The following is an 18,595-nucleotide window of genomic DNA, read 5'->3' on the forward strand; positions in this document are numbered from 1 at the left end:
GGCCATTGCATTGGCCATGTCTCACATTCCGTGTTGGACCAGTCTCCTCCCAGTTAACACCTGCCTTGGTCTCTGTAAGGGGCAGAGACCTGGCCACAGACCTCCCAGCTACAGCTCTTTCTATTGAAGCAACCCTTCCCCTGCTGGTGGCCAGGTCGACCTCCTCCTGCAGGTCATCCTGAAGTCCTCCTCCAGGAGGCCTTCCTGCTTTATTTCAGTTTCACATGTGCTGCCCTCTACTCCTCTATGAAAGAAAATGCCTCTTAACTCCTCGGTCCTGTAGCACACGCACCCACACTGCAGCAGCTTCTGCTTCTAGAAGTCTCCCCACTAGAGTCTGAATTCCTTTAGGACAGTGCCTTTGCCTTTTGTCTTTGTATCCCAGTGGTGCTGCGCACAGTAGACTCTCACTGTGACTGATGGCTGAACGGTGAGGAAAGCACTAACATCAGTTTGGTGTTCAGCCACCAGGTGGCACTAGCGCTCAGTAGACAGGGTAGAAAGATGCTTTGAGGTAGTCTTGGATGCTGGCTGGAGGGTCATGGAGTCAATCATTTTCTCTTCCGGAAGTCCTGCTTGGTCTTCTCAGAGAACTATTCCTAAATCCCATATACTAGATGATTTAAACAACAGCAATTAGTTTTCTCATAGTCCTGAAGGCTGTGAAGTCCAAGATCAAGGTTGAAGATGAAGGTTGATCAGGTTGATGCTCTTCCTGGCGAGGGCCCTCTTCTTGGCTTGCTGTCTCCTTACATGGTGTGGAGGGAAAGTTCTGGTCTCTCTTCCTCTTCTAATAAGGGAACTAATCCTGTCCTGGGGGCTCCACCCTCATGATTTGATCATAAAATAAACACTTCCTAAAATCTCAGCACTGGGGGTTAGGGCTTCCAAATATGAATTTAGTGAGTATACAAATATTCAGCCCTTGACATTGACCTCAGAGACTTATAGGTGTGGTTAGAACTAGAGGCTGGGAGAGGGTGTCCGGTATATTGGTGGAGCATCAGTTCAGATGTGAAAACATGTCTCAGGACCTTGTGATTAGGGCCCAAGTCCCTGGATAATATTATCCCATGTTAGAGGTCAGGGGTGATTTTCCTATGCAGGAGAAGTCTATGTTCATGATTATAGTGGGGAGAATTACTTTGGGCTAAAATTTAGACCCTTGTGGGAGATAGTTAAGGACTGAGAGTGGAGGGGGTACCACTGGGAATGGGGAACCCTTGAGAATTCTGTGTCTTTCATCTGAGCTCTTGATCCAGATAAGAGACTTCTGAGTGAAAAACAGCTTCAGAGAAGACAGTGGTATTCTGCCCCACCCTTTGCAACAAACTCTTAGAAGTAAAGGCAAATGTCTTGCAGGCAGGGAGTACATGGGACAAAGGATGTTCCTTGAAGTGGAAGGAAATTCTACTTTATTCATGGTGGGGGGAATAAATTCTACTTTATTAATGGGGGGAAATGTCAAACTCTAGAGAAACTATTTGTTCCCTGGAAGTTCAACTGATTGGAAAGACTAAGAGAAGACAGCAAGTCCAGCTCCCATACCAGATCTCCGTTACCTCTTCCATGATCACTTCTTCCCCTCTGAGAGCTGGTTTTCTTTTCTGTAGAGTGGAGATTAGTCACCACTGCCTCTCAGGTCAGTTTGGAGACAGCCTGAGATGAATGATGGGCAGTGCTTTGGAACCTGTAGGACGCCTCATTCTCATCCTGAGCCCTCACAACTGAGCACCTGCCTGCTGGGGTTGTGAGCCTGACCTTCTTCCCCACAGTGTGAGCCTGGTCAGTTTATTCAGCCTCAGTGCACCTCAGATTTCTCATGATCCCACTGAGGATATTAACATGACAGACTTTTTCTAATTATTGTAAGGATTAAATAAATAATGTATCATTCAGTGCCTAATATAGTCAACAAATACCACTTACTTAAAAACAATCTAACATTTATTAGTTTAATTTTAAAAAGTGACACGAAGAAAACAAACTGTGCCATAAAGATCATGTGATAATACACACATGATTAAAAGTTTAATCCACTGTTTATAGAAAGAGTATCCTTTTTGCCTTTTATTCCCACAACCACTCTCCTCAGGGTAACCTCTCTTGTTTCTTACAATTAATAGTAACTATTGCCTTTCATCAAGTCTATAATTGTATGGATATTTTAATACCTTAATATTTTTATGTTGGACTACGTAACATTGATTTAAAGTTGTACATCAATTTCAAAAGTGTTATATATAGAAAGCACTGTGTGTGAGGTTCTTGACATGCAGGACCATCCCTTCCCTCCTCTGAATCACAAATAGCAGCAGACTACAACCTCCTTCCTGGTCTTCTCCTGGGAGTTAGTTCAAGCTCCTTCCCTTTGGAGGTTCTGATGGAAGCACAGGAATGCCTTCCTAGAAAAATACACACCTTTGCCCAACAGCACAAGAAAGAAATAATCTGAAAATTGAGAAAAGATCTCAGAAATGGAGATAAGAACTGTATGGCAAAACCAATACAATATTGTAAAGTAATTAGCCTCCAATTAAAATAAATAAATTAAAAAAAACAGATAAAAAATTTGTTACAAGGTACTACCTCAGGCAGAAGATTATGGTCAAAATCAAGTCATGTCATGTTGACGGTTGAGATAATGAAAATAGCAATTTCCCTCTGTGATCTTCCTTCAAAAACCTTTTAACTGCAGTCTGGTTGTGAGAGAACCATCATACAAATCACAAATGCAGGACATTCCACAAAATGTCAATATATGATTGCAAAGATACAAACTTTTAGTTGCAGATACTTGAAATCTGCTGTGAGAGTAAATCTTAAGTGTTTTCCCTGAAAGCAAACAAAAACAAAACATGAGGTAAGGAATATGCTAGTTAGATATAGGACAAACAAAGTCCAAAATTATGTCAAGAGAAGAAATCATAAAGATCAGAGTAGAAATAAATGAAATAGAGACTAAAAGAACAGTTCAGTGAAACTAAGAATGGGCAACATTGGTGGTGGAGTCCCAGTAGGGCTCACCCAAAGAAATTCTCTTCCTACTTACCACCAAATTCTGTTTTTCTGTGTCATAGAATGGGTGAGAGATTGAGTCTGAAAACCAGTTTTTAGATCTCTTTGCAAACTCTACTTCTGGAGTTTTATCTCAAGAGGTTTGATTATACCCTCCAAGGGTTATAGGATTTGTGAAGGATCTGATGATGTATGTGAAGGACACTTGGTGTGAATTAAGCTCTGTGGTGTAGGCAGGGGATATGGATGGTGGAAGGAGCTGAGAGACTCTGGCTGACTGATTCAGTCTTTTGGACTCTGGGAGAGGGCGAGGGTGGGATGATTTGGGAAAATGGCATTAAAACATGTACATTATCATACGTGAAACGAATTGCCAGTCCAAGTTCGATGCATGATACAGGATGCTCGGGGCTGGTGTACTGGGATGAACCAGAGGGATGGGATGGGGAGGGAGGGGGGAGGGGGGTTCAAGATGGGGAACTTATGTACACCCGGGGCAGATTCATGTCAATGTATGGCAAAACCAATACAATAATGTAAAGTAATTAGCCTCCCATAAAAAAAAAGAGAGATTTTGTATCACTTTCTTATTATTTGATTTTGGCAAGCAATTATATCTCTCGAAGCTTCAATTTTTTGGTTGTGAAATGCACCTTCATCCCACTTGGCTTCTCAGAAATGACATAACGGATGAGCAGCATGCTCCACAAGTGCACTAATAAACTCTTTTTCTCTCCAAATCTTGGCCAACTAACCATCCATCACACCAAGCTGGTGCAAAACTACCCTGGAGTGCAGGGCCACAGGGGTCATGGAGGAGCTGAAGGTGACCTGGGTGAGCAAGTGCTTCCCCAGGGAATTGGAGCAGAAAGTGAAACGGGGCCAGCCCCTTCCTGGACATTCCCTGTGAGCAGGCCTCTGAGTTATCCTGACTCCAGCTTCACCTGTGTTATCAGTAACCAGATGGAATAGAAAACTCTCACCTGAGATCTTGGAGAAGTCTGTTGGGATGCAGAGAGTGCTCAGCGAAGTGAGTGTGTTAGACTCCTGGGATACTTTTCCCTTTGGAGATTGGACTGTGGTGTGTAGGGCTCTCCATCCCAGGAAATGTGGTGCCAATATTAGTTGTGGGAAGACACAGAGACAATATAAGTTTGCATGTGATTCAGGAAACTATGGAAGTGTGGACATATGCTGTCAAGTGTGCTTAAAGGGTCCAGGGATCTTTATTTTTGCAAATTCGATTGGTGATTGTGAACAATTTTCTTTTTTATTATGCAATGTAGCTTTATTTTTTTGTCACTTTATTTTATTTTTTAGAAAATTGCTGCTGCTACAATTTCCACAATTGTATTGGCTCTATCATTGAGGAAATAATGTGGCATTTTTTTTCAAGGGCTTACAAAGATTCTGCTGATGAATCAACTGGATATACTTCCCTAAATTAACAAACTTGATGAAAACATTTGAATCTCTGCAATCACTGAATATGGCACCTAATATTTCTGGATGACAATAATATGCCAAATGCTTCATATATGCTGCCTCTTTTAATCCTCAAAACATCTCTGCCAGGGTGGGGCACTTTTACAGTCCCTATTTTTTTTTCAAAGCTTTGGTACATATACACAATGGAGTATTACTCAGCCATTAAAAAGAATGCATTTGAATCAGTTCTAATGAGGTGGATGAAACTGGAGCCTATTATACAGAGTGAAGTAAGCCAGAAAGAAAAACACCAATTTTCTATTTTACGCCAAATTTTCACTTTTCCTGTATTGTCTAGACGGGTCTAGAAATATTTAGGCTGATTTCAGTATAAATACTGGAGATTGCTTTGAACAATCTTTCAATAAATATACGGATATTGAGCACAATAAGAAGTAAAGGTAGAGTCTGAGAAAAAAATACTTTAGATTTCGAGAATATAAGCCCAGTATTGATATATATGTAGTTTTATCTATCAGAAACACAACTCTAATCATGTCACTGCTCTGCTCAAAACTTTTGATAGTTGATGGTTTGTCTGGTAACGGTTATAAAAATCTGATAATATAAAGAAAGAGACATACCCCAGAAGACAACCGCTGCTGACTTCTTGACATATCAACATTTAGATATTCTTTTTTATAACACAGAAATACACATAAATACATATATGTTTATATCTATAATTGTAGAGTAATACTGCACATGTAATTATAAAATATTTAATATTTCATGCACACCTTCCAATTTAAATATATAAAAATGAGCTTTAGTATTTTTATGAATTAAATAGTATCTTGTAAATAGATTATACATTATAAGTCAATTTAGTTAGTGGTCAAGATAAGTGACCTCTGAATCTGACTCCAACTTTGGATTACAATTCTGCTTCTACCAGGCTTGTTGATTCTCCTGCTTCCTCCAATTAAATTATCTTCATGACATGGCTTGGGTATGGACCTCACCGAAGACACTAGTAAAAGGTTCCTTTTCCTCCAGATATTGTTCACCAAAACCCTAGTGATGCAAGAAACAGGGTTCCTGAGTCAGCTGAGGGATACAGAAGCCCAGAGGGACTCACATAGAACCAACACCCACTGACATGCACTGCTTACTAATTCCCTCTAAAAAACCCAGCATTTAACTGTCCTACTAACACATTTTCTCAGTTAATAGTGCATTGTGTGAAAAGAGTTAAAGAGGCAAGAGGGTGAAGAAGCAGCAGTGTTGGACAAATCCAGGCAAAGTCAGTGAGGGATCTTGGATATCCCAGTCTTGTCTCTGCTCCCAACTGTCATCTTGCTCGTGCCCTCTCAAGAATTCTAGTGACTCAGCTCTAAACAGTAGATGCCACCAGCGTGGTCCTTCTGGTCCTCCCCCAGTCCTGTTTCTGAGCCATACACACAGTGGAGCCTGAATCCTCATCCATCACTATGGACTCCAGGGCCAGGGTGATACCTGCCATTCCTTCTGCAGAGGGATTCCTTGTGTAGCCAGATGCAGAAGAGAGGGACTCTGAGTCCAGTGGGGGAGGGCAGGGATCTGGAGCAGGGGGGGAAGGGCAACCTGTCTCCACATTCCAGTCTCCTTATTCTTTTTCTTACCATATGTCTTCAGAAGGTACAGTCCACCTCCGAGGAGCAGCAGCATAACCACGACAGCACCTAAGATGCCTCGCAGGGGGGCAGCACTGGTCTCTGCATGTGGATCTGTTTCCCTCACACAGAGAAAGTGAACAATGTTAAGACAAGAGAGATCATGAGATATCCATTGCCAAGTGGAGATAGAGGGCAGGTGGATAGGTCTAAGGGTCTTGGTTCAGAAGCTGAAGAAGGAGGAGCATGACAGGTTCATTCAACCAGGTCCTGAGCTCCTGCTTGGTTCCAGGGATACTGAGATGAACACTACATGGTCATCTAGAGGGGAGGACTGGGAAAATACCAAGGTCTGCCAGCCAGAGGGACTGCAGTGCAATCGAGGTTTACATCTTATACACAGGACTTTGGGGAGGCCCTCTCAGAGAAAGTAATGCACAATAAGACTTTAGGAAGGAATAGGAGTTTCCCAGATACAGCTGGGTGGGCACTGCATTCCAGGTAGGAGGAGCACCTTGATCAGAAAATGACTGTTTCAGAAGGTGAGGCCCTGGGAGGTTCCCGCACCCAACTAGGGCAGGCAGGGGGATAGAGTAGGGAGGAGCTGTGGGCAAGGGTGTTCAGAGGGCTCTTGCTGGTCATACTGAGTGTTGAAATTTATCTGACCTTTCAGCCTGTGTCTAGAGAGTAAGAGACATTGAGACTAACATTCAGATCTCTCCACCAGCTCATAAGTAGAGGGTGGTAGAAAGAGGGTGAGACTACACACATTTATCAGGTCATTCATTGATTTAATAAAACACTGATTGCACGTAAAGTTTGGCTAGAAGTTGTTTTTTGCCCAAGAATTCAAAGGAGGACCAAATGTGGCTCTCAAGATATTCCTGTCTATGGAGGAGAGAAATGCACAAACAAAACATTACTACCCTTTGTGGGGGTGACTAAGGAAAGCTCCTTAAAGGAGGTGATGCTAGAGGGCTGGATGACTAAACCAGTGCAGGGCTCTGTGCAAAAACAATCAGAAAAGTTGATAAAAAGTTATTAAAGTTTCAAGACAACACAAAAAATACTAAATGAATTTTGGGCTTCTTGTTAGGGTAGGGCCACATGGGTATGCATGTTCACAGGATCACAAATCTGCAGTCACTGTGGAGAATCCTCATAAAAAATAAGACATAGATCAAAGACACAGGATGAAGAAGGGTTAATGATAGAGCATATTCAGAGTTGAAATAACAGGGCACATTATATGAACTACAAGCAAGAAATTCACGGTGAAATGTGTGGGACTATACACATGGACAGAAGCCCATCTGACCCCTTCATCCTATGAGGAATTCTGGAGGTTGGACTCAGTGAAAAGCAGAGAGAAATGATCCAATATGATTCACTCTTCTGAGGACCATCATGAACAATGAATGGGAGTGGTGAAGGGTATTGGACGGCTACGACCTAGACTTGCAGGGACCAGGGATTTAGAGGAGGGCATGGATATGAAGATATTTAGGAGGAAAAATAATCTGAATGTGTGTCCCAGATTACTATAAGAAATAACCAGATGAAAGACATTGCTGATAAAACACTGGGGAGAAAAGCCCTGAACGTCAAGGACTCAGTGCTACCTGAGCTCTCAGGGTGCCTCTCCCCTCTGGAAGGTAAACTCACCATGGGCACAGACTTCTCCAAGGTCTAAGGTGGCAGTTTTCTGGTTCACCTGATTGCTGACCACACAGGTCAAGCTGACACCGGGCTGGCCTAGGAGCAGGCTCACAGGCAGAGTCCAGGAGTTGGAGGGTCGTCCCAGTGTCACTCTCTGCTCCAGCTTCCCGGGATGGTCCCTGATCTCCCAGGTCACCTTCAGACCCTCTGTTTTCCCTGGGGCTGCACACTCTAGGGTGGCGTTGCACCAGTCTGGTGTGATGGATGCTGACTTGACCAGGATCCGGGGAAGGGGCACAGGATCTGGGAGAGGATGGACAAAGGAATGGAGCTCACGTGATTGGAAAATATTCCAGTATGCATATTCTCATTTATTATCTCATTGAAACTATGCCATTGTCCCTTAAGTGATGTAGTTTTACAGATAAAACACAACTTGCCAAATACTTAATATATAGCAAGTGACAATAAAGGGAGAGCCACTGAGTTAAGCCCTATGTGGTTTCATGAGACTGGGGAGCCTTAAAAACTTCCAATGAGAAAATAAAGCCTGGGTCCCACCTCCACGAGGCCCATTATTTCTGAGGAAATGAGGTTTCTCCTAGAAGGGAGGAAGTCTGGGACACAAGGGTTATTCCTGGATCAGGACCTTGTCCTCTTCTGCTGAGACAGTGCCTGGGATTGCACAGCCTCTAGAGAAGAAGGACACTGTCCAGTGCCGGGAGCCCAGAGAATGGCCCTGTGCTCCCAGTAGTGGACACACAGTTGCTGGAGATGCAGTGGTAGCAAGTAGGATGATGACTCTGAGTCTGGTCGGAACGTGCCACTGAACTTGAGAATTGACACACTGATAAGCTGGTCACAGAAGTCACACCGGGGCCTAAAGCTTAAGCAGCCACTGTCTCACAGCAGATATTTTCCTATTCAGGCAGGGGCTTCAGGGAAATAAGTATTGGCTAAGCGAGGTTCTTTAGAAATAATGCAGTGTAATCTTTCTCCTCCATCTACCGAGGCTTCTAGGGCTGGATTTGTAGACTCTTTGTGGGTGAGACTGGCCTTGAACTGGTGCTGAGAGGAGGCACTGACTACACTTGGATTTCAGAACTGTGGTAGGTGAATGCTGCTGCTGCTGCTGCTAAGTCACTTCAGTCATGTCTGACTCTGTGCGACCCCATAGACGGCAGCCCACCAGGCTCCCCGTCCCTGGGATTCTCCAGGCAAGAACACTGGAGTGGGTTGCCATTTCCTTCTCCAATGTGTGAAAGTGAAAGTGAAGTCGCTCAGTCGTGTCCGACTCTTCGCAACCCCATGGACTGCAGCCTACCAGGCTCCTCCGTCCATGGGATTTTCTAGGCAAGAGTACTGGAGTGGCTTGCCATTGCCTTCTCCGATGGTAGGTGAATAATTGACCTCAAATATGTCCATGTGCAAACCTCAGAACCTGTGACTATGTTAGGTTACATGGCAAAATGGAATTAAGGTAGCAGAGGGAATTGAGGCTGCTAATCAGCTGACCTTAAAATAAGGAGACTGTTGATTACCTGGATGGGCCCAGTGTAAAGACCAGTTTAAAGAAAAGTGTCCTCAAATGTGGAAGAAGGAAGAAGCAGAGGAGGCAGAGGGATAAGAGTGTGAGAAGAATTGGTCCCATTATTGTAGGCATTGAAGGTGTCAGAAGGTGGTCATGAGCCAAGTAATGTAAGCAACCACTAGGAGGTGGAAAATACAAGTAAATGAATCTCCTTCTGGAACCTCTAGAAAACAACACAGCCCTGTCAAAACCTTGTCTGTGGCCCAGTGACACCCAGCGTCTGAGTTGTGATCTACAGCCCAGTAAGATGATAAATACATGTGTGATAAGCTTCTAAATGATAGCAGCAATAGACAACTAGTGCACACATTTAAGGAAATCTAGGACTATAAAGAACAATAACTGCTATGGCAATATCATTTCCCCAAATTTCCATTCTCCTCTCCCAAAATACTGAGGTGGTTTTATTCCTGGCGTGGATCACAACTCTGTTTATCATTTGCAGTAAATCCACTTACCCTAATTTCAAAGGAGAAAATAGAGTCTGAAGGCTGGTGTCTGGAAATAATCCTGAAAATTGGTGCATATGTGACAGTCCTACCACAAAAAGAGGGAAGCCATGGGATGGGGTGAGGAGTGTCACTCTCCATAGACAGTGAGGTGGAAAACCTGGGTAAGATCTATTCCTCCCTGGAAGCTGGCTCAAGCCCGATATTGCCCACTGTCCTCTTGGGTCAGATTCTCAATTCTCAGGGACATCACATTGGGCACATGGACCCTCTGCTGGAACTTGTCCTGGAGGCTGATCCAAGTTGGAGTGGCTGCCCCATTATGGACTCGCAGCAGGACACTGTAGTTTGACTCAGGGCCAAAGCCCCATGAGACTTCCTCTGGTTCAGCTTCTTGCTTTCTGATCACATGAAACAATGCAGAACCTCCTCGGATCCCCTGCAGGGGAACAAATCCAGAATCCTGAACTTCAGCACTGTGCGCTCCAGAACCCCTGGCTCCAGTGTTATAGGCACCTAGGGCAATGGAAACAGGAAATGTAACTTTTTGTTTAGTAACAGTAAAGGAGAAAAAGATACAACCCATCTTTTTAATAAATTTATATAATATACACATTTGACTCTAGGCAGGCAGGCTAGTACAATGAATTTGAAACAATTTCTGATATCCAGTTTTGGTTCTTGTTTTTGTTCAGTTGCTAAGTCAGGTCCAACTCTGCAACTGCATGGACTGCAGCATCACAGGCTTCCCTGACCTTCACTATCTCCTGGAGTTTGCTCAAACTCATGCCCATTGAGTCAGTGATGCCATCCAACCATCTCATCCTCTGTCCCTCCCTTCTCCTCCTGCCCTCAATCTTTCCCAGCATTAGGGTCTTTTCCAGTAGTTTGGCTCTTTCCATCAGGTGGCCAGAATATTGGAGGTTCAGGTTCAAAATCAATCCTTCCAATGAATACTCAGGATAGATATCCTTTAGGATTGACTGGTTTGATCTCTTTGCTGTCCAAGGGACTTCTTGGACAGGTGTCTTCTCTAGTACCACAATTCTAAGCCATCAGTTTTTGGTGCTTAGCCTTCTTTATAGCCCAACTCACATCTGTACATGACTACTGGAAAAACTATAACTTTGACTATAGATTTCTTTGTTGGCAAAGAAATGTCTCTGCTTTTTAATATACTGTCTAGGTTTGTCATAACTTCTCTTCTAAGGAGCATGCATCTTTTAATTTCATGGCTGCAGTCAACCTCCACAATGATTTTGGGGCCCACGAAAGTAAAATCTGTCACTGTTTCCATTTTCCCCCATCTATTTGCCATGAAATGATGGGACTGGATGCCATGATCTTTGTTTCTTGAATGTTGAGTTCTAGTTCTAGTGATCCTTTAGTGAGTTCTGCTGTCCCTGCCACCAAGACAGGATATCCATAGTCAGTCCTGGAGAGGCTGAAGTGGGCCTTGCTCAGTCACTTTCTTGCAGAGCTGTGACAAGGGGGCAGATTCCCCCTAAGACCAACATCTCCTGAACTCATTCTCCTACTGCAGACGCATGCTTCAAGGCACTGATACCCTTTGTCCTTTCTGGAAACCAGGGTAGGAAAAAGCAGGACAAGAGGGAAGAACAATTTTGTCCTTATCCTAAAAGGAAGAACAATTTTGTTCTTCTAGAAGGTCAGGATTCTCCTAGCTTGGTAATTGCCCTCCAGGAATCTGGTCCTCTTTCCAGTCTTGTAAATTCTTCTGCCTTCTTCTGCTGTTCAGTTCAGTTCAGTTCAGTTCAGTCACTCAGTCGTGTCCGACTCTCCGCGACCCCATGAATCACAGCACGCCAGGCCTCCCTGTCCACCACCAACTCCGGGAGTTCACTCAAATTCATGTCCACAGAGTCGGTGATGCCATCCAGCCATCTCATTCTCTGTCGTCCCCTTCTCCTCCCGCCCCCAACCTTTCCTAGCATCAGAGTCTTTTCCAGTGAGTCAACTCGTCGCATGAGGTGGCCAAAGTATTGCAGTTTCAGCTTTAGCATCAGTCCTTCCAATGAACACCCAGGATTGATCTCCTTTAGAATGGACTAGTTGGATCTCCTTGCTGTACTTATCCGCATTCCTGACTCTCACTGAAAGCAGAGAATTGGTTGTGGCATTGTTCATAGGCACAAGTATTTCAGATATTTCTTTATATTCATTGAATCATTAACTCATTTAATTAGGCATATCTTCTGGGCTCAGAGCTTCAGTCCAGTCTCTTCAGGTCACCTCATAGGACTGGGGCTCTCAGCTCCTGCTTAGATCCAGAACCATAGGCCTTCAAAACTTGTATCAATGTGGGCAGTTGTCAGTGTAACGTCCTTTCCTCCTTAGGCTGAGGGAGTAATAGGTCTTCACTAATCAGCCTGTTGTGTGTCTCATACCCAGTCCTCCTTGGACTTTTCCTTCCATTCTGACACTCCTCTGATACCCAAGAGTAGGCACAGGTCTGGTGCAGACACCATGTTGTCCTGCAGAGCACACACCTTGCAGTGCATGAAGGATTCCCCAACACAACACATAGAAGGCCAATTGAGGAAAGCTGGATAGGACTGTGCCACCATGTCCCTCTAAACAAGTCTGCAGAAAATCTCATGGTCATCAAGCCCAATTGAGTCACTGGGCTCGATTGTCAGGAGGTAGCCGAAGTATATTCTCTAAGCTACAAAACCACAGTCCTTTTTATGCCCACAGGACCCTGAGTATTTGGGGGTCTTATTTTCTCAGTTGGGAGGAATCTAATCCAGGAATCTGTCCCAGTGGGATGTGCTGGCTGGGAGAAGGGGAGGGTGGCTCCACAGCTAAGGAGATGTTCCTCCTTTTAGATCATCTCGCTGGAATAGAAGGCACATAAGTTCCCCTGTTTCTCTATTTGTGATGAGTGAGAGCACATTACAGTATATGTTTGCAACATACTGGGGGTTCTCTCCTCCTCCCTAAATCCACCCTACGAGAAGGGCCCCCCAACAAAGTGACCTGGATCCTGAAGCGGATGCCATGCATGTTTCTTGGGACTTCCCTAAGGTAGAGGTGATGGGACAGAGGTTAGGGTGAGGCAACAGCATATAAAGTGACCATTGTTGCTGAGTGACACTGTCACTGGGCTCTGAAACCCTCATTATGGGGCAGTTGTGCCTTGGTGTCAGGGTGCAGGCAGAGGGAGGGCAGGCATCACAAGTCAGTTGAACTTGCTCAGGGCCTTCTTTAAGTCTTCCTCATGGAGACCACAAGAGAGACTTAAGGACCACACAAGGGTCATAATATCCTTGAAAGGAGGGTCTTGAACGTGGTGGTTGAAGCTATGGAGAAAAGACCATCCATCTTCTAGGGTCTCACCCAAATACTCTGAAGCCTCAGTGACTGTGGGCGAGATCCCCCTTTCAGGTCACAGTTGGCCACTTCAATGGCTTCTGTCTCACAGACTTTGAACTTTAGGCTACTTTGTCTTGCATGTCAAGTGTATCTTCCAGATACACCTGATACCTAACACTCTTTCCCAACATGCTTTCAATGCTCTTCATAGGAGGGCACTTCTAATTGTCTCAAAACCCTAAGGTCTGGTTCCAAATTCCTTCCCAGACCTTCCTATGTTACCATTTTATCACCAGGGGAGAGACGTGAAGGATTTAAAATTGATGTCTTGCAAAGTGATTTTTGTGTTTCTTTTTTAAGATGTATCTGTCAACATTCATTAATAAAGAACAACAACAACAACAAAAAACATAGTCTCCAGCAGGATTCCCTACAGTGTGTGTGAGGTTGTAGATATAATTACCAGTGTCCCCCAGTAGGAGGGTGTGCTATTGAGATGAGATAAGGGAGAACCACCCGGGACAAGTTGCTTCCCTCAGAAAAGACGCGTTGACACCCTAGCTCTTAGCACCTAGTGATGTCATTTTAGGTGGAAATAAGGTATGTGCATACCTAGTTAAGAGGAGGTAGTTAGGGCCCCAATGTGATGTGATTGGTGTCTTTACCACAAGGGGAAACTGGACACAGCACTGACATGCAAAGAGTGAGGAGGCTGTAAAGAGACAGACAGAGAACACCATGTGAAGACAGAAGATTGAAGTGATGCACCCAAAAGTCAAGGAACACAACTGCCAGCAAACACTAGAAGCTAGAAGGAGGCGGGAAGGATCCCCGTTGCTATGGACTGAATGTGTGCCCTTCCCCATTCTTATGTGAAGTCTTCCCCACTAGGTAGCTGTGTTTGGAGATGGGACCTCTTAGACAGTAATTAGGTTAAGTGAGGTCTTAAGAGAGGGGCCCTGACCTGATTAGTGTCCTTGTAAGAACAAAGATCATGGCATCTGTTCCCATCACTTCATGGGAAATAGATGGAAAAACAGTGGAAACAGTGTCAGACTTTGTTTTTTTGGGCTCCAAAATCACTGCAGATGCTGATTGCAGCCATGAAATTAAAAGACGCTTGCTCCTTGGAAGGAAAGTTATGACCAACCTTGATAGTATATTAAAAAGCAGAGACATTACTTTGCCAACCAAGGTCTGTCTAGTCAAGGCAATGGTTTTTCCCGTGGTCATGTATGGATGTGAGAGTTGGACTGTGAAGAAAGCTGATCGCCGAAGAATCTATGCTTTTGAAATGTGGTGTTGGAGAAGACTCTTGAGAGTCCCTTATACTGCAAGGAGATCCAACCAGTCCATTCTAAAGGAGATCAATCCTGGATGTTCACTGGAGGGACTGATGCTAAAGCTGAAACTGCAATACTTTGTCCACCTCATGCGACGAGTTGACTCACTGGAAAAGACTCTGATGCTGGGAAAGGTTGGGGGTGGGAGGAGAAGGGGACGACGGAGAATGAGATGGCTGGATGGCATCACCGACTCTATGGACATGAGTTTGAGTGAACTCCGGGAGTTGGTGATGGACAGGGAGGCCTGGCGTGCTGTGATTCATGGGGTCGCGGAGAGTTGGACACGACTGAGCGACTGAACTGAACTGAACTGAAGAAGACATTTCAGAGAGCCTTCTCTCTCCCTCTCCCTTTCTCTCCCCTCCCCCTCCACAGGCACATTCTGAGAAAGGCCATGTGAGAATAGAACTAGAAGGTGGCAGTCCACAGACAGGGAGAGAGCTCTTCCCAGAAACTGATTCAACTGGCACCTTGATCAGGGACTTCTCAGCCCCCAGAAATGTGAGGAAATACATTTCTGCTGATTAACGCCCACCCAGTCTATGTTATCTTGTTATGGCAGCCCAAGTGGACTAATACATCATTACAGGTTTCAGAGGGAGCCTGACTCTGGCAAGTCCTTGCTTTAGACTCCTAGTTAATAGAATTGTGAGACAGTAAGTTCTGTTGTTTTTAAGTCACCCAGTATTTGGCATGTTTTTATGGCAACCCTAGGAAGTTATACAGGACCCCCAGGAAGTGTGAAACCCAGGGTTCATAGGTTGACCCTTTGAGGCCTGCAAATCCCTGAGGTATTAGCTCTAGAGTGAAACTTACCTGTGTTGTGTCCTAGACCCACCCATTCCTGAGGGTGATATTTAGCAAGTTCCTATAGTGTTTAAGCCTTGAATTTCCACATATGAACAACTGGAAAATAATTGAAAGCTTTCAGGGGGCTCCAGTGAGGACTGAGTATGAAAATACATAAAAGAAATCAGCAATACGTGTTCAGTTCCCATTACTGTATTACTATTATTAGGACTTACCAGCTGTGGAATTTCCACAGTCAGCTGGATTTAGACTGATGCTTGCACTACCAGGGAGAGAGGTAGCGCAGCCCCCTGAACATGATTTATGTCATTTCAGCAGCTCCACCAAACACTGAGTGTCTCATAAGCCTCAGGACAAGCCATCCACACTGGCAGTTTCGGATTATAATCCCATTCAAGGAAGAGGAGATAGTATTTTAGTTACCACTAAGTGGCTTTTTAAATTTAAAAATTTAAAGGGATCACACATTCATATGGTTAAAACAGAGGGGAAATAAAGATTGAAAATGGAGTCTCTCCCTTTCTCTGACTCCTATTGCCCAGCTCCCTTCCCAGAGGCAGGCACTATCGCCAGCTTCCTAGGCATCCATCCAGACTTAATGTGGATTTATCAGTACATACGTGGAGATACCTGTATTTCACATACAAAAAAGTGTTCCTCATGGGCTGTTCTGCTTTATTTTCTATCAACAACACAAGCAGGAGCCCATTCAGTCTGTATACATAGAAGTGACTCATTTAATGTCTGCATGCTACTCCACCTGTGACTCTACTTACGGACTACTTCTCATGGAGAGTTAGGTTGTTTCCCTTTCTCTGGTGGGTTACTTGTAATTACAAAAGTATAATGTGTTTATTGAAAAAAAAAAAAAAAAACTATGTGCATTATGGAGTCACTTCAAGCAAAATTTCAAAGTGTGCCTTTTCCCAAAGGTAAGCACTGTACTGATGTGTATCCTTCTGGGCCTTCATTTATGCAGCCACAAATACCGTAAACTCACGCGAACACATGGGACTGAATTTAAAATCATTCCAGCATTCCTGATGGCCTTTGTAGGTGTGTCTTTGTCCCGTCCTTTGAATTGGTGGCAGTGTACTATGCTTTCCTCCGTGAATCAATGGGCAAGATAAAAGTATTCTTAAACACCTCAGTTGACATCACATTCAGAGTTAATCTAACATTTAAATGTAGAATTTTTTGGAAAACAAAGAACACCAACTGCAAGTGCCTATTTAATCTGGGGTGCAAAGTACAGGCCTTTATTCTAATAGTGGGAACTGTGCATTTGGATCTCCTGAAGGACTGTATTTCAGTCTTCAATGTGGCACCTTCCTAAGGGATTTTCACTGGGTATTATGAACAAAACAATGTTTGAGTTACTCCCCAATAGAAGACATAAGTGGGGGTCACTGTGTGGCGACAGTAACACTGTGTGGGGAGCAGGGAGAAGGAAGTGGTATTTTTGCTAAACAGGCAGGAAATACAAACCTCTGGCTGAGGCTATCAGTTAGTGATTTCTAAAGCACAGCTGAGGGTGGTTTGCACACCAAGTTTCCACACACTGTGAGGGCTCAGTTTAAGACCTTCATGCAGAGGTGTGGGGACACTGGGTCCCGAGAACCCTCCCGGGAGCAGAGGCAGGGAAAACACCAGACCAGGCTAAATTCCCAAAGGGGGCTTATATAGGAGCGTCTTTTCCTTCTTGATGGGTTGAGATGTGACCACAGAATGGCCAAGGGTCTTCTTTTGAAGGTGCCCTAAACAAGCTTGCCACCTGTCTGTCTCTGTTAGGACACAGGAATAGGACAGCATATTATGAACAGACAGAGCAGAGGCCATGAAGTCCCCCCAGGAGAGGCCTGCCTTTGTGGAGGAATGAATCTCAGAACATCAGAGCTTGGAGGAGTTACAGGGGATATTTCAAGGCCCCTCCCGTCATAAAGGAGGAGGCTTCCCAGTGGGTGACCTTGTCCTAGGTCACACAGGGCAGAGCCACTCCTGGCACCAGGGCTCCCCTCTCCCAGCCCAGTGCTTCTCCCCTGAAGGAGCTCCCAACATCTCCCGACCCTGTCCCTGTCCTCCCCAGGGCCTCCCCTACCAGCACTGCTGTTTCATCACCAGGATCTGTGGAGCTTCAGGAGGCTCATCCTCCAACTTTCCTCTCGTGGGAAAAGGGAAGCAAGTTCTTAGAGGTGTTTAGCAGGGCAGGGACTTCTGGCCAGCTGAGGGTTAAACAGCACTCCAGCCAGACTCCCCACTTATTGGAAAGGAGGGAACCAAGGAGAGAGGAGGCTCAGCCCTCTGACTGCATGGAGGATCATCCAGAAGCTGAAAATAAAATTGTTAGTCACTCAGTCCTGTCCAACTCTTTTGATCCCATGGACTAGCCCGTCAGCCTCCTCTGTTCATTGAATTCTCCAGGCAAGAATACTGGAGTGGGGAAACCATTCCCTTCTCCAGGGGATCTTCTGACCCAGGGATTGAATCCGGGTCTCCCACATTGCGGGCAGATTCTTTACCATCTGAGCCAGCAGGAAAGCCCACCCAGATGGTGAGCCCAGTTGTGAGGAAGATGAAAGCAGACACAGAAGGAGACAGAAGGCAGCAAGAGCTCTGTGATCTATAAAAGATCTGATTCTGAAGAAGAAAACTAAAGCCAGGAAGGACCTTTGAAAGCAAGACAGAGTGAATCCATTTAGGAAATATAAAGTTAAGAACTTAGCAGTTAATGTAGACCTTTGTTCATGTTTCTGACTCTTCCTCCATCATCACACTAGGAAACCTACAGTAATTCCTTCTCAGCTGCACTTCTGTGCTGTCTACTCTGTCCCCATGTCTGTGTCAAGAGCCCATGATGGCAGGGACCCTTTCTTCTCCATGTTCTGCCAGCAAACAAAGGAACATGTTGAGTAAATGCTATTACCGCTGTGGTAAGGGTTCCACACAGGAAAGAACTGTCCTCACCAGCAGCTTCTGTGTCTCTGAGAAATTATAGTGTGAATTGCCTGCTTCCTTTCCCACTTCTCCGAAACTCACATTGAGGAAAGTTTTAAAGAGTCTAAGGATAGTCTAATGATAAGGACAAATATTTATTTTTAAAAAAATTATTTATTTTAATTGGAGGCTAATTACTTTACAATATTGTATTGGTTTTGACATACATTGGCAGGACAAATATTTTAACACTATCTCACAGTCACTCCTTCAACCCTCAACCTGCCCTGAAATGTAAAGGAATTTAGGGATGAAGTTCCTTCTCATGAAGCCACTTCAAATTTACCAAAATTCTTCTGGAAATAATTC

General features: G+C 44.5%; 2 pseudogenes; both read right to left on the reverse strand.

Annotated features, from left to right (window-relative positions):
- Nucleotides 1-5,333: 5,333 nt before the first annotated feature.
- The window catches only part of LOC148778211 (SLAM family member 8-like), a 72,704-nt pseudogene continuing 59,442 nt past the window's right edge, over nt 5,334-18,595 (reverse strand).
- Nucleotides 12,203-18,595, reverse strand: part of LOC148778212 (uncharacterized) — a 49,081-nt pseudogene continuing 42,688 nt past the window's right edge.

This window comes from Moschus berezovskii, chromosome 4 (assembly GCF_049115385.1).
Source record: "Moschus berezovskii isolate FMDL1 chromosome 4, NW_MosBer_1.0, whole genome shotgun sequence".
Taxonomy (NCBI): domain Eukaryota; kingdom Metazoa; phylum Chordata; class Mammalia; order Artiodactyla; family Moschidae; genus Moschus; species Moschus berezovskii.